We start from the raw sequence: 13,827 nt of genomic DNA on the forward strand, positions 1-13,827 counted from the left end.
GACCATGTGTGGACACCCGGCCGCGGGGCGGCTGGGGACCGAGTATGGACAGCAGGCCGCCAACGCAGCCATGACGTGGTGGCCAGATTCCGCCTCCACATACCTAAAAGGCCCAATTTCAAGTGCAAGCAAGCAGTATGGTATTGCAGCCTGCGGGTGGGTGGGTGGTTGGCTGCATATTTGCACTTGCATTGCAAGGAATGGGGGAGGTACAATTGAACACTGCCCTGGGACAAGGACTTGCACGGGGATAGTTGCAAGTCTGCATCTTCTGATGCGGCAAGGATGACTTCTGATGGGCACACTTTTAGGCAGTGACCTGGGTGTCAGAGATGCTTCCAGGGGTCTTCCCCATGCTGTTCCCATGTCTTTTCAGCACTGTATGCATGTGTCACACAGCACATGGCCAGATAAGGTTGTAAAATGTTAAAATGACATTTCCTGGTGAATGCATTTGTCACGGTTGAAAGCAATGCAAAAGTGCAAAAACGCATACAAAATGCTACTTGTGAACATAGCCAAAGGTGTGGAGGAGTATTTTTTTGGGGGTTATTTATTTTACCTTATACACCAGTCTTTACCCTGGAAAGGAAGTTCCTTAACATATTTCACAGGAAAGCAGCTTCAGTTTCGTTTTTGAACGTTTTATTGTGAGCCCTTAAAAGTGGCTTAATACCTCTGACCACGTTGTTGACTGCAGTGACCTGGGGGTCAGAAATGCTTCCTGGGGCGATCCCCATGCTGTCCCCATGTCATTTGAGCACTGTCACTATCGTTTTGGACACTTGTTAGGCTTTTAAAAGACTGCCGGGGGTGCCGCCGCAAAAATGCTCGTGTCTCCCATAGACTAACATTGGGCTCGTTGCTCGGGTCGAGCACCCGAGTATCACGGCGAGCTCGGCCCGAGCTTCGAGCACCCGAGCATTTTAGTGCTCGCTCAACACTATTTCTCACATATCATCATCATGTGTGATAGTAATTATTCTATTACAGGGGTTTTCTGGGACTGAAATATTGATGACCTACATACATGATAAGTCATGAATATGACTTCGATGTGGCCCATACATTGCTTTTTGCTGTTGAGTACTGCACTTTATGTCCCAGTAAATTTCCAATTGCAACTGCTGGATGTGAATGATAAATGGGTTGGAACACAGCAATCCTGTTCCTTACTTACTGGACACTGCAAAGTATTGCATTTTATCTCCCATCCATTTAAACACAGCAGCCTCATATATTGCTTAGTGGCCTCGGCCGAGAAGTGCACTTTATCTCCCATCCACTTTCAGACAACGCTAATATCGCTATTTGCTGGAGCAAATTCACTTGAACGAGAGATAAAGTGCTGTACTGTTGCTAAGTATTGTTTGGGGCTGCTGTGTTCCACTGTACATCAATTATATCCGGCTGTTGATCAGTGAGAATGCCATACCCAAAACACACGGCATTTCTAAAATAAATACCACTGACCCTAAAAAGACCATCAAACTGCCAGAAACAAAAATGCATATATATGAAACTAGTTTTATATATCTGTATAATAACATATACTTCTACTGCTGAGAAACATTGGTGTCCACTAAGAAGTTGACATTTTCTTCTGGACAGCGGGCACTGCTGCTCCCAGGCTGGTTTGGCTTTGCATTATGTACATAAGGTCTTGCTGATCACCAAAACCTTTAGTCCTTGCCATTTACAAGTGTACAGTGGGTATGGAAAGTATTCAGACCCCTTTAAATTTTTCACTCTTTGTTTCATTGCAGCCATTTGGTAAATTTTTTTCTCATTAAAGTACACTCTGTACCCCATCTTGACTGAAAAAAAACAGAAATGTAGAAATTTTTGCAACTTTATTAAAAAAGAAAAACTGAAATATCACATGGTCATAAGTATTCAGACCCTTTGCTCAGACACTCATATTTAAGTCACATGCTGTCCATTTCCTTGTGATCCTCCTTGAGATGGTTCTACTCCTTCATTGGAGTCCAGCTGTGTTTAATTAAACTGATAGGACTTGATTTGGAAAGGCACACACATGTCTATATAAGACCTCACAGCTCACAGTGCATGTCAGACCAAATGAGAATCTTGAGTTCAAAGGAACTGCCCAAGGAGCTCAGAGACATAATTGTGGCAAGGCACAGATCTGGCCAAGGTTACAAAATAATTTCTGCATTACTCAAGGTTCCTAAGAGCACAGTGGCCTCCATAATCCTTAAATGGTGGAAGTTTGGGACCACCAGAAGTCTTCCTAGACCTGGCCTTTCAGCCAAACTGAGCAATCGTGGAAGAAGAGCCTTGGTGAGAAAGGTAAAGAAGAACCCCAAGATCACTGTGGCTGAGCTCCAGAGATGCAGTAGGGAGATGGGAGAAAGTTCCACAAAGTCAACTATCACTGCAGCCCTCCACCAGTCAGGTCTTTATGGCAGAATGGCCAGACGGAAGCCTCTCCTCAGTGCCAGACATATGAAAGCCTGCATAGAGTTTGTTCAAAAACACATGAAAGACTCACAGACTATGAGAAATAAGATTCTCTTGTCTGATGAGACAAAGATAGAGCTTTTTGGTGATAATTCTAAGCTGAGTGAAATGCCACTGAGTGAAATGCGGTATATATGGAGAAAACCAGGCACTGCTCATCACCTGCCCAATACAATCCCAACAGTGAAACATGGTGGTGGCAGTATCATGCTATGTCTGTGTTTTGCAGCTGCAGGGACAGGATGACTGGTTGCTACTGAAGGAAACATGAATGTGGCCAAGAACAGAGATATCCTGGATGAAAACCTCTTCCAGAGAGCTCTGGACCTCAGACTTGGTCGAAGGTTCACCTTCTAACAAGACAATGACCCTAAGCACACAGCTAAAATAACAAAGGAGTGGCTTCAGAACAACTCTGTGACCATTCTTGACTGGCCCAGCCAGAGCCATGACCTAAACCCAATTGAGCATCTCTGGAGAGACCTGAAAATGGCTGTCCACCAACGTTCACCATCCAACCTTCCGGAACTGGAGAGGATCTGCAAGGAACAATGGCAGAGGATCCCCAAATCCAGGTGTGAAAAAATGGTTGCATCATTCCCAACAAGGCTCAAGGCTGTAATAGCTCAAAAGGGTGCTTCTACTCAATGCTGAGCAAAGGGTCTGAATAATTAAGACCATGTGATATTTAAGTTTTTCTTTTTTAATAAATTTGCTAAAATTTCTACATTTCTGTTTTTTTCAGTCAAAATGGGGTGCAGAGTATACTTTAATGAGAAAAAAATGAACTTTTCAGAATTTACCAAATGGCTGCAATGAAACAAAGAGTGAAAAATTTAAAGGGGTCTGAATTCTTTCTGTGGCACCCCGAGGTCTGGTTGCCACAGTGGTAGCAATGTCATGTCTGAGAGCAGGTGGGAGGTTCCCTGGTTGGGGACAATAAACATGCAGCACCTCCTGCCTCAGTCCAGGGAGGGGAGAAACCTGCCCTTTATAAACTGAATCTGGGGCGGGGTTAGACAGTCCAGTCCAGTCTAGTTCCAGAGATAGGGACAGGTCAGCAGCAGGCTGAGGAGTCCCTGTAGGCAGAGGAGGAACACGAGGCCAGGAGGGGAACTAGAAGAGTTCGTCCTGGCCAGAGACTTGTCAAGCCGGACACTGGAGTCCGAGGCTGTGAGGGTTATAAACCCAGCAGCAGAAAACCACCACACAGGGGACTTCAAGTCCTCTGGCCCAAGGAAGCCCGGAGGCTCAGCCACACGAGAGGGACCACTACTGCCCTGGAGGGGTGAGAAGCACGGAAGGCCCGAGTCGCCAGTCATACGGGTGAGAACAACACGGCACACTCAGAGACGTGGGCTACCACTACACTACAGCAGGATAGCCAAGAAAGAGTGAAGTCAGCACAGTAGGCCTACAAACTCCCCCTGACCAGCAGGATTTCCCAGTTGCTCTCAGACTGACCAGGCCTCCATTGTTATTCCGGACGGGTCCTTTAATACCACCAACAGTAAAGACCCTGAATTGCATGACAGACTCCGTGTGGTTACTGCTGCTCCCGCGCACCATCACCACCAACATCCCTACTTACTGCCCTGAGGCTATACTCCTCCCGTGGGGAGTTATACTATTCTCTGCTGCATTCCCAATACCAGCCTCAGTGGTCTGCCCTGCAGTGGTGGTACACTCTGACCGCAATCCACGGGTGGCGTAGTCGGACATTCAGCTTACAGACTGCCATTTAGTTTGACCACCCTGAGCCACGGGACCGGGTCACCGCCACGGTGACTACAACCCCCAGCATCCACAAAAGGTCCGGTTCTGGGTTCCCCACGTGGCCCAGGGGGCGCGTCATTTCCATACCCACTGTATAGTGACTCTCTCTCCGTTGCTCCAATTATACTGTGTTTCCTAATCAAGCTTGCTTATAACTTGCATCTGACCTTGTACTGTGTTAACCTTTCCTCTGTATGCTGATTCTCACCAGTTCTGCTCTCCTGGTTTTGACCCTGACTACTCACCTGACTACGTTTCTGCCTTCTGAGTTTTCTCTTGATACAGGTACCCTAGTATTAACCCAGCTAGTCAACTACTCCCTGCCAAATTGATTCGCCCACTAGCAGTTACTCCGTGGACACAACACATGGGGCCCGGTAGTAAGTCCAAATACCAGTATAGAGGACTACAGGGTGAGGGCCAGGGTGCCTCTGGGAGCTGCTAAAAAGACTGGCATGCACCAAGTCTGTCTGTGGAAATCCTTTTAAGAGTTTCCAAATTTTTATATACACACCTCTATGACAAATTTAAAGTTAAATCTGCAAAACCACTTGAAAAATGCTATACAATACCTGATTTTTTTCAGAAAAACTGTTAATTAGCCTAAACATTGGCCTAGTGTGCAATGTTAGTATTACATAAAACCGCCTCTTCTTTCTTACAGTTTTCTATCATTCTGGTATTAATTTTGTATTATGCCATAATGTACGGTAAGTTTCTGCTGCTTGACACTGACAGTGATGAGGGTATCAGAGTAAAAATTTCCAAGTTCTACTGGAAGCCTACATTAAAATTGCTACTTACAATATATGTTCATCAAGCAATATCAATGGCATGGCTACTCTCTGTGGAGTATTGCATTGTATTTTAATAATTGTATTTTAGGATTCTGGTAAATGGAAACAGAAGAAACAATACAGTAATAATTTGAAAGGATCCTATTTGCATGAGCTGAATAGCATACACACTACAAATCTCTGTCAATATTAGAATGCCTCTTTTTTCCATTGTTTTTTCACAATATATGAATGGGAGATATTGTGAAACTCAAATGAAGTATATTGTAAGCAGCCAGCAGGGAAATTGTTGTTGTTTTGTGGCAGTCACAGTATGTTTCAAGAGGTGAATGGGGAAGAGCTACAGTTAGGTCCATATATATTTGGACAGAGACAACATTTTTCTAATTTTGGTTCTAGACATTACCACAATGAATTTTAAACAAAACAATTCAGATGCAGTTGAAGTTCAGACTTTCAGCTTTCATTTGAGGGTATCCACATTAAAATTGGATGAAGGGTTTAGGAGTTTCAGCTCCTTAACATGTGCCACCCTGTTTTTAAAGGGACCAAAAGTAATTGGACAGATTAAATAATTGTAAATAAAATGTTCATTTCTAGTACTTTGTTGAAAACCCTTTGTTGGCAATGACTGCCTGAAGTCTTGAACTCATGGACATCACCAGACGCTGTGTTTCCTCCTTTTTGATGCTGTGCCAGGCCTTCACTGCGGTGGTTTTCAGTTGCTGTTTGTTTGTGGGCCTTTCTGTCTGAAGTTTAGTCTTTAACAAGTGAAGTGCATCAATTGGGTTGAGATCAGGTGACTGACTTGGCCATTCAAGAATATTCCACTTCTTTGCTTTAATAAACTACAGAGTTGCTTTGGCTTTATGTTTTGGGTCATTGTCCATCTGTGAAACAACGACCAATCAGTTTGGCTGCATTTGGCAGGATCTGAGCACACAGTATGGCTCTGAATACATCAGAATTCATTCGGCTGTTTCCTCTGTTCTGTGTCACATCATCAATAAACACTAGTGACCCAGTGCCAATGGCAGCCATGCATGCCCAAGCCATCACACTGCCTCCGCCGTGTTTTACAGATGATGTGGTATGCTTTGGATCATGAGCTGTACCATGCCTTCGCCATACTTTTCTCTTTCCATCATTCTGGTAGCGGTTGATCTTGGTTTCATCTGTCCAAAGAATGTTCTTACAGAACTGTGCTGGCTTTTTTAGATGTTTTTTTAGCAAAGTCCAGTCTAGCCTTTTTATTCTTGATGCTTATGAGTGGCTTGCACCGTGCAGTGAACCCTCTGTATTTACTTTCATGCAGTCTTCTCTTTATGGTAGATTTGGATATTGATACGCCTACCTCCTGGATAGTGTTGTTCACTTGGTTGACTGTTGTGAAGGGGTTTCTCTTCACCATGGAGAGTATTATGCGATCATCCACCACTGTTGTCTTCCGTGGGCGCCCAGGTCTTTTTGCATTGATGAGTTCACCAGTGCTTTCTTTCTTTCTCAGGATGTACCAAACTGTAGATTTTGCCCCTCCTAATATTGTAGCAACTTCTCGGATGGGTTTTTTCTGTTTTTGCAGGTTAAGGATAGCTTGTTTCACCTGCATGGAGAGCTCCTTTGACCGCATGTTTACTTCACAGCAAAACCTTCCAAATGCAAGCACCACACCTCAAATCAACTCCAGGCCTTTTATCTGCTTAATTGAGAATGACATAACGAACGGATTGCCCACACCTGTCCATGAAATAGCCTTGGAGTCAATTGTTCAATTACTTTTGGTCCCTTTTAAAACAGGGTGGCACATGTTAAGGAGCTGAAACTCCTAAACCCTTCATCCAATTTTAATGGGGATACCCTCACATGAAAGCTGAAAGTCTGAACTTCAACTGCATCTGAATTGTTTTGTTTAAAATTCATTGTGGTAATGTCTAGAACCAAAATTAGAAAAATATTGTCTCTGTCCACATATATATGGACCTAACTGTATATACCTTAGTAGAAAACGCACCTCTTGTGAAAGGAATTATGATTATTAGAATTATTACTATTGTGGAAAGTGTGGAAACAAAATATCTGGCCATAAATGGTCACTAGAGACTCTAAAGTACTATTTACTGGGCTGGAAGAGTCAGTTGCTATCAAACCATGATCCCTTAACGAGGATGAGCTGCAATAAAGGGAATATTGCAAGGATAACACAGAGGTGGTTCCAGGCAATGCAAGATTATATTTTTTTGTGCTAGAACACAGGCCAGGAAAACTATATGCAAATTCTGATGCCTCATCACATGTTCATTTTCTGGATGATTTGGGCACTGAGCAAGATTTAAATTCCTAAATCTAGTGTTCAGGATGATTCTAGCATCAGGGATTTAGGGGTGACTGTAGAGCCTGGGTGGGATGGTCACCACTGTACTACACTCTACAATTTGTAACTGCTGTGTAAACTAAAGATTAACAAATCTTTTGTAATTCAAATTCACACTTCGCTGAAATTTTCTACAAAAATGAGATTGACTGCATATAAATTTGCGCAAATTTCAATATTAGAATGCTTGTAATTGCTTGAAAAATTCATGTGGGAGAGTGGAGAGAGAGGACCCTGCTGACCATTGACCATAAGAACCTACACTCTACAGAAGAGTGAGAGAGATGACCCCACTGACCATAAGAGCTTACACTCTTCTGCAGAAGAGTAAGAGAGAGATGACTCTGCTGACTATAAGAGCTTACACTCCACAGGTGAGAGAAAGAGAGAACCCTGCTGAGTATAAGAGCTTACTCTCTACAGGAGAGAAAGAGAGAGAAGACCATGTTGTCAATAAAAGCGTACACTCTACAGGCAAGAGAGAAGGCCCCGCTGACTATAAGAGATTACATTCTACAGAAGAGAGATTTACCCAGTGACTCTGGAGATGGAAAACAACTCTGCCGTGCAAACTGTGCTCCACTGGGAACTGGTGATCTGACGGCCCACGTACTGACCACCACTGTACAAGGTATGATAATCTGTAAGATGTTATAGCTGCAGAGCGCTATGGGGAGGCCTGAATGGCAAGGCAAAATTATGTTAGCCTGCTATCTGATGCTTGATAAAATGCTTGAATATGTGTGAAACTGCAATTTTCAATAAATTCGTCATGAACTCAATCCTCTGCAGAACGATCTGCTCATCTCTAGTGTTAACGCTCCAGGTGAGGCTCTGGAGTTGATTAAAAGGAGAAGCTGCCTGTTAGCAGGGGAAGAAAAGCTGTATGTGTTAGAGACGCTAAAAAGTTCTTCTGGGGGAAAAAAAAAAAATCATTGCTGAATTTGATTTGCTTCTTGTGACCACTAAAGGGTGAGATTACCGATGATATCTTGTGTGGTAATATGCAATTTGTGAATTGTGTCTAAGAAAAGGGCTTGTCTTGTTTGTTCTTTCTAAAGAAAAGCATTAGTCTGCTAGACAAGCAAGTTTATATTTACCTTCAATAAACTGTCCCGCTGATTCTGAACCTACCATTTGGTGCTAACAATCCACAATGTAGTGATCATCTTTTCAAAGAAGATGATAAAACAGAGACAGAAAGCACCAATTTCAGAGACCACTTACCATGGGTGGCATATTTTAACCATTTTTGACAAGCCTTATGAATGCTATAACATGGTTCTTAAAATAAGCAAAACTTTTATCTGTCATGCAGCTATACAGAGTCTAGAGGATAAGTAAGAATTTTTCCTGAGGCTAAATGAATTTCAATTGACTAGTTCACGCCTCGTTCCTTGGCATAATTAACAGATGGTAATTATATTCCCATATTTTTTTAGATACATCAATTACAGTGGAGGTCATATGTCATATGCAACTAAATGAATAACATAACTTTTCTCATCTCGATTGTTCATTTTCATCTGTTAAAGAGAGAATAATAACCAAATAACTCAAAGTGTACAAAAGAACATTTATGATATTTCAAAAAAAGTATCAGTGACCAATATAGCTACTCTTTTTTTCAATAAGAGTCATAAGCATTCTGTCCCTGCGGTCTGTCAGTTTCTTAATTTGTTGACAATCAACTTTTGGGCAGCTCCAATCACAGCCTCCCAGATACTGTTCAGAGAGGTGAATTGTTTTTCTTCAATGTAATTCTCCCGTTAAGGAAGTCCCACAAGTTCAAAATAGGGTTTAGGTCAGATGAGGAAGGAGGCCAAGTCATTATTTATTAATCTTTAAGGCTTTTATTGGATAGCCAACCAGTGAAGTGTTTCAAAGCATGCAATAGAGCATTGTCCTGCATAAAAATCATGTTTTTTTTATTGCAAGTTGCAGAAGAAAGTGTCTTCTAAAAACTAGCAGTAGGTTTGTGAGATAATTTTGAGTCCATCTGTGAAGATATTCAAGGTAATCCCATGTCGATCACTGTGCACTGGCAGGCGGGTTTGACACTGCGGCTTGCTAAGGAGGGGGCTGAGAAACGAAGAGTGAGATCCCTCACAGCAGCTGCAAGCTACACAGAATGTCCCTTCCCCCGACGCCATGTGCTTCTTTGTTCAAGAAACATAATTCAACAGTGAGTTATGGGAAAACGATTCATCTCAGTGATACACAAAATAGATTGTTGGAAACCTGAGGGGATGGGGAATGTAACCCTAGTTTTAAACTTAGTCCAGCACGTAAGAAAAAGGAGATACCCAGCACAGCCTTGCAGGGGCCCCTAGGACACTGATGGTTGGTATCCACGCGTAGCAGGGGCCCGGCTGGTCCGATGACACCAGCACCAGCTCCCTTAGACCGTCCAGTAAGGATGTATGGCCCAGTTTAGTTTTGGGAGCTCTTAGCTGGGAAAGAACAGGGGTGGAGACTTGGGTTTGACCAGGGGGGCAGTAGGCGGAGTGACCCAGAGAGTATGAGGGTCTCTGTAGCTAGAGCCTATTGTCTTTTTCCTGGGAGCTCGTGATATCAAGATGTGTGGAAAAAGTCCATCCACCAAGCCAGGGCCCACAGTCTCCCATGTGGCAGCCCTCCCCCACAACCCAGGCCTTTCCATCTACACTGGTAATTGACTCTTAAGTTCTGCTTATACGTGTTGTACCATACTTTTGGATTTGTAACTCTGACCACTGTGTATGTATAACCCTTATGTATATAGTGTTTGTCATTTGTTCGGTCTAACGAACACGCTACCGGGCTGGTTTCTAGCCCAATATAAGTCTGTTATATCAAATAAAAACTGGTGGCAGCTCTCCCAGGCCGACCAGGCTCTGCTTCACTGGAGCTAGTGAACGGAGCCTCTCAGCCTGTCAGGGTTGTGGGGGAGTGTGGTGCCACGTCAGTGACTGAGTGGGCCTCCTCTCCTCACTACCTGATGCCTTCCTGTACCCGTGTGGACAGGGGGTGTCGGTGCACAACTGTACCAAGCTGACCTTATGCATCCCTCAGGGGGGTGTGGAACGTCACATTGGTGCAAAGGGCAGATCCATACCACATTCTTCGTCTGACGTAATTGTGACGTCAGGCGGGCGGCGGGGTGAGGATCCTGTTTGAATCTATGTTGTTTTACTATCGGCCATCTTGTTGTGGTTTGCTGGCTTCTAGTCTTTTCCTCTGGTGCTGGGTTTCTTGGTCACGTGATCTCTACACTCTTTATTACTCAGCACCAGGCTCTCATTCCCCGCTGGACATCAGTGTTGTAACACTCGTGCTCTGGGTAAGTAGACTTGTTTAATTCTTCTTGCGTTGGACAATTGTTATCCTGGGACTTCTTGTTCCACCAGTTTTGTTTCCTTTGATTTTCGTTTCTGCAACTAACTTTTCTGTTAGGAGGTCTCCTGCTTTTGCTCCCAGTCCTTAGATCTTTTAGGGACCCCTTTCCCCTTCCTACAGGTCTTCGTTTGAGTTCAGTGCAGGAGTTTCGGTGGGGCTATTCATAAGAAATGGGGCACCCACCCCAGCGTAGGGTAGAGCTGAGTCTCAGTTCAGGGACAGCTTTTCCTTCCTATTCCTTAGTTCTAAGTTGCAGAACATAACAGATCCATCATAAGCGGTGGCAACAGCGAGATTCTGCGGGGTCTCCCGATTGCCGTTTCTTCAAACCATCTTCAACTCGAAATGGTCAGACTAGTTCATCTTTAGTTGGTGGTCCGAAGTCAAACTAAATATCATTCTAAATCCCTATCTATTTAGTGCTGTAATCTAAACTATTTTTTAATTTCTTGTATTAAAAATTCCCTAACTGCCATTGTATTTTTTTCCTATTTCCTATGTGATGTAGCTTCGTTTGAGAATTCCAGTGCATGCTGGGATACTCAAACGAAACGTCATTAGAGTAGGGAGCAGAGGCTGTGGTCACTGTCACAACCTTTGCCCCCTCCCTTAAACCAAGCATCATCAGTGACTCTTGTTCTTCTCTGTGAGCTGTGCACTGTGCGATCAGCACAGTGATAGTGTCTGCTCTATTGTCAGTTTAGATCAGTAATAATTAGCCGGCAACAGGGTGGTGTCAGAATACCTGGCGCGCAGGAGACCAGTGATATCACTAGTTATGAAGAGTGATCAGATGAATTGCAGAAAAATTGCAAAGTAATTTCTTGAAATACCAACAATAAACTTGTGCCATAAGGTCTCATAAAAGAGTATCCTAAAAAACCTAAGAAATTACATATGTATATAAATATGATAAAGATAAATGGATAGTATAAGTATCCCAACGTCCAAAAGGTACATCCCTAGACTTCCAATGAGAACAATATCTATTACGTAATAGAGATATACTTACATAAAGTGATGCGGTAGATGGGATAGTTGTAGTGTGGTCAGGAAAGCCCCAACGCGCGTTTCACCCTAGCTTCGTCAGGGGTCGTCCCTTGATGAAGCTAGGGTGAAAAGCATGTTGGCTCTTTCCTGACCATACTACACCTAACCCATCTACCGCATCATTTGATGTAAGTATAGGTCTACTTTTCTAGTATAGTTTACCTTATTGTTAATCATACATCTAAATAAAGATATACCTTTTATGAGACCTTATGGCACAAGTTTATTGCTGGTATTTCATGTTGAGTAAGTGCATCTCAGTATTTATTGCTTGATACATGCTCAGAGCTTTGTGGGTATTAAAAGTAATTTCTTGCCATGAAAATTAACTTAATCATGAAAATCTCATTCCCAGTGATTTTCAGTGCCAGAAAATGATCTGCTAAAATCATTCCATTAATCTTCTCTTTAACTCATGAGAAAGTGTTAACAAGGACAAGGCTTCTAATATCACTCTGTCATGCTCATTAAATTATAAGAGCAGACAGGCTGTTTTAGCAGCAGGCTGGGTCTTGAAATCATTGTCATCTTCTGCTAACCATGTTTATCTCCAAGGAAACACATGCAGTCATCATTGCTTTGCATTAAAATGGCTTTACCTGCAAAGACATTGCTACTTGTAAGATTGTCTCTAAATCAACCATTTATCAAATCATCAGAAACTTCAAGAAAGGGTAAATTGTGGTAAAGAAGGCTTAGGGTATGTGCACACGATGCAGAAATGAAGCAGAAAATTTCTGCATCATTTCTGCATCTCCCTGGCAGAAAAAACGCATGCAGATTGTGCATGTGACGCGCCCCCTGGGCCATATTCTTTTAGGGGGAATATCCGGAGCCGGATCAGATGGGGGTTGTAGTCTTCCGAGCGGCTGTGACCCGGTCCGTGCCCAGGGTGTCAAACTGAGTTGTATGTGGCAGTCCTACAGATGTTATTGAGTTCTTTATTGTCGACTACGCCACCCGTTGTATTGCGGTCACTATGGCCGCCGCTGCAGCAGGGTCCGCTGAGGCTGATGGTGTAGGTGCAGCTTGTGATGGTATAACCCCCAACGGGTGGGGTATAGCCTCAGGGGGTCAGGTGCAGAGGATGGGGGTTGTGGTGGTGCAGCATAGATGTTAAAGGAAGACAGAGTCGGGTTATGCAGTTAAGGGTATTTACTCACTGCTGATGTTCCGGTCACTCCAGCTTCAAGTGACCTCCCGAGCCGTGCTGCATCCACCAGGTCCTGGATCCAGCCAACCCCCAAGCGAGTCCGGAGCGTGACCCTGAGCTCTCCTTCTGTCCTTTCTCTGGCCGTCCCCACTAGTGATCCACCCAGGTCCAGCTCCCTCGGGCCTTCTGTTGGGAGACCCTTGGCCTTGGGTTCCCTGACCCTCCACGTGGTATGCCTTCGTGGTGGATATGGTGGGTGGCCGTGGCAGACGCTGCCCACGGCCTCCGGTCTCTGGCTGGGGTGTGTTTTTGCCCCCACCAGCTTGGGTTCCGGTACCCTGATGCCGACTCTTCACCCGTGGATTGGATTTGGGGTCTTAGAGTCCTCTCTTCTGCTTCCCCCTCTGGGTCTCTCTTTCTTCTCCTCTCTCTCTCTCTGGGGCTTCTCTGCTCCTCTTCCTCTGCTCTGCTCTGACAGACTGACCCTGTTCTTTGATGGTGCCCACCTTATATACACCCTCTATGTGTGAGCTCAGGTGACCAGCACCCAATGAGCTCCTATCTTTACCCAGGCTGCTCCCCCTATCTGCCCCTACACTACTTGGGATGTACCACCCCCCTCCCACTCCAGCCAGGAACAGACTCGGTCGTACCTGCACATTTCTAAGTGGGAGTACCGTCGGTCTGCTCCTCGGAAATGGGATGTGTGTAGTGCATGCAGCCTACCGAGCTCAGATCCACACTCCATCCCTACCCGGGAGTGGAATATCACACCTCTGGGTTGAGGTGCAATACCCCTGTAGCAGCCGAATCCTCAG

The sequence above is a fragment of the Phyllobates terribilis genome, unplaced genomic scaffold, assembly GCF_046119375.1.
Source record: "Phyllobates terribilis strain yellow unplaced genomic scaffold, ASM4611937v1 Scaffold_3__8_contigs__length_932513732, whole genome shotgun sequence".
NCBI classification, from domain to species: domain Eukaryota; kingdom Metazoa; phylum Chordata; class Amphibia; order Anura; family Dendrobatidae; genus Phyllobates; species Phyllobates terribilis.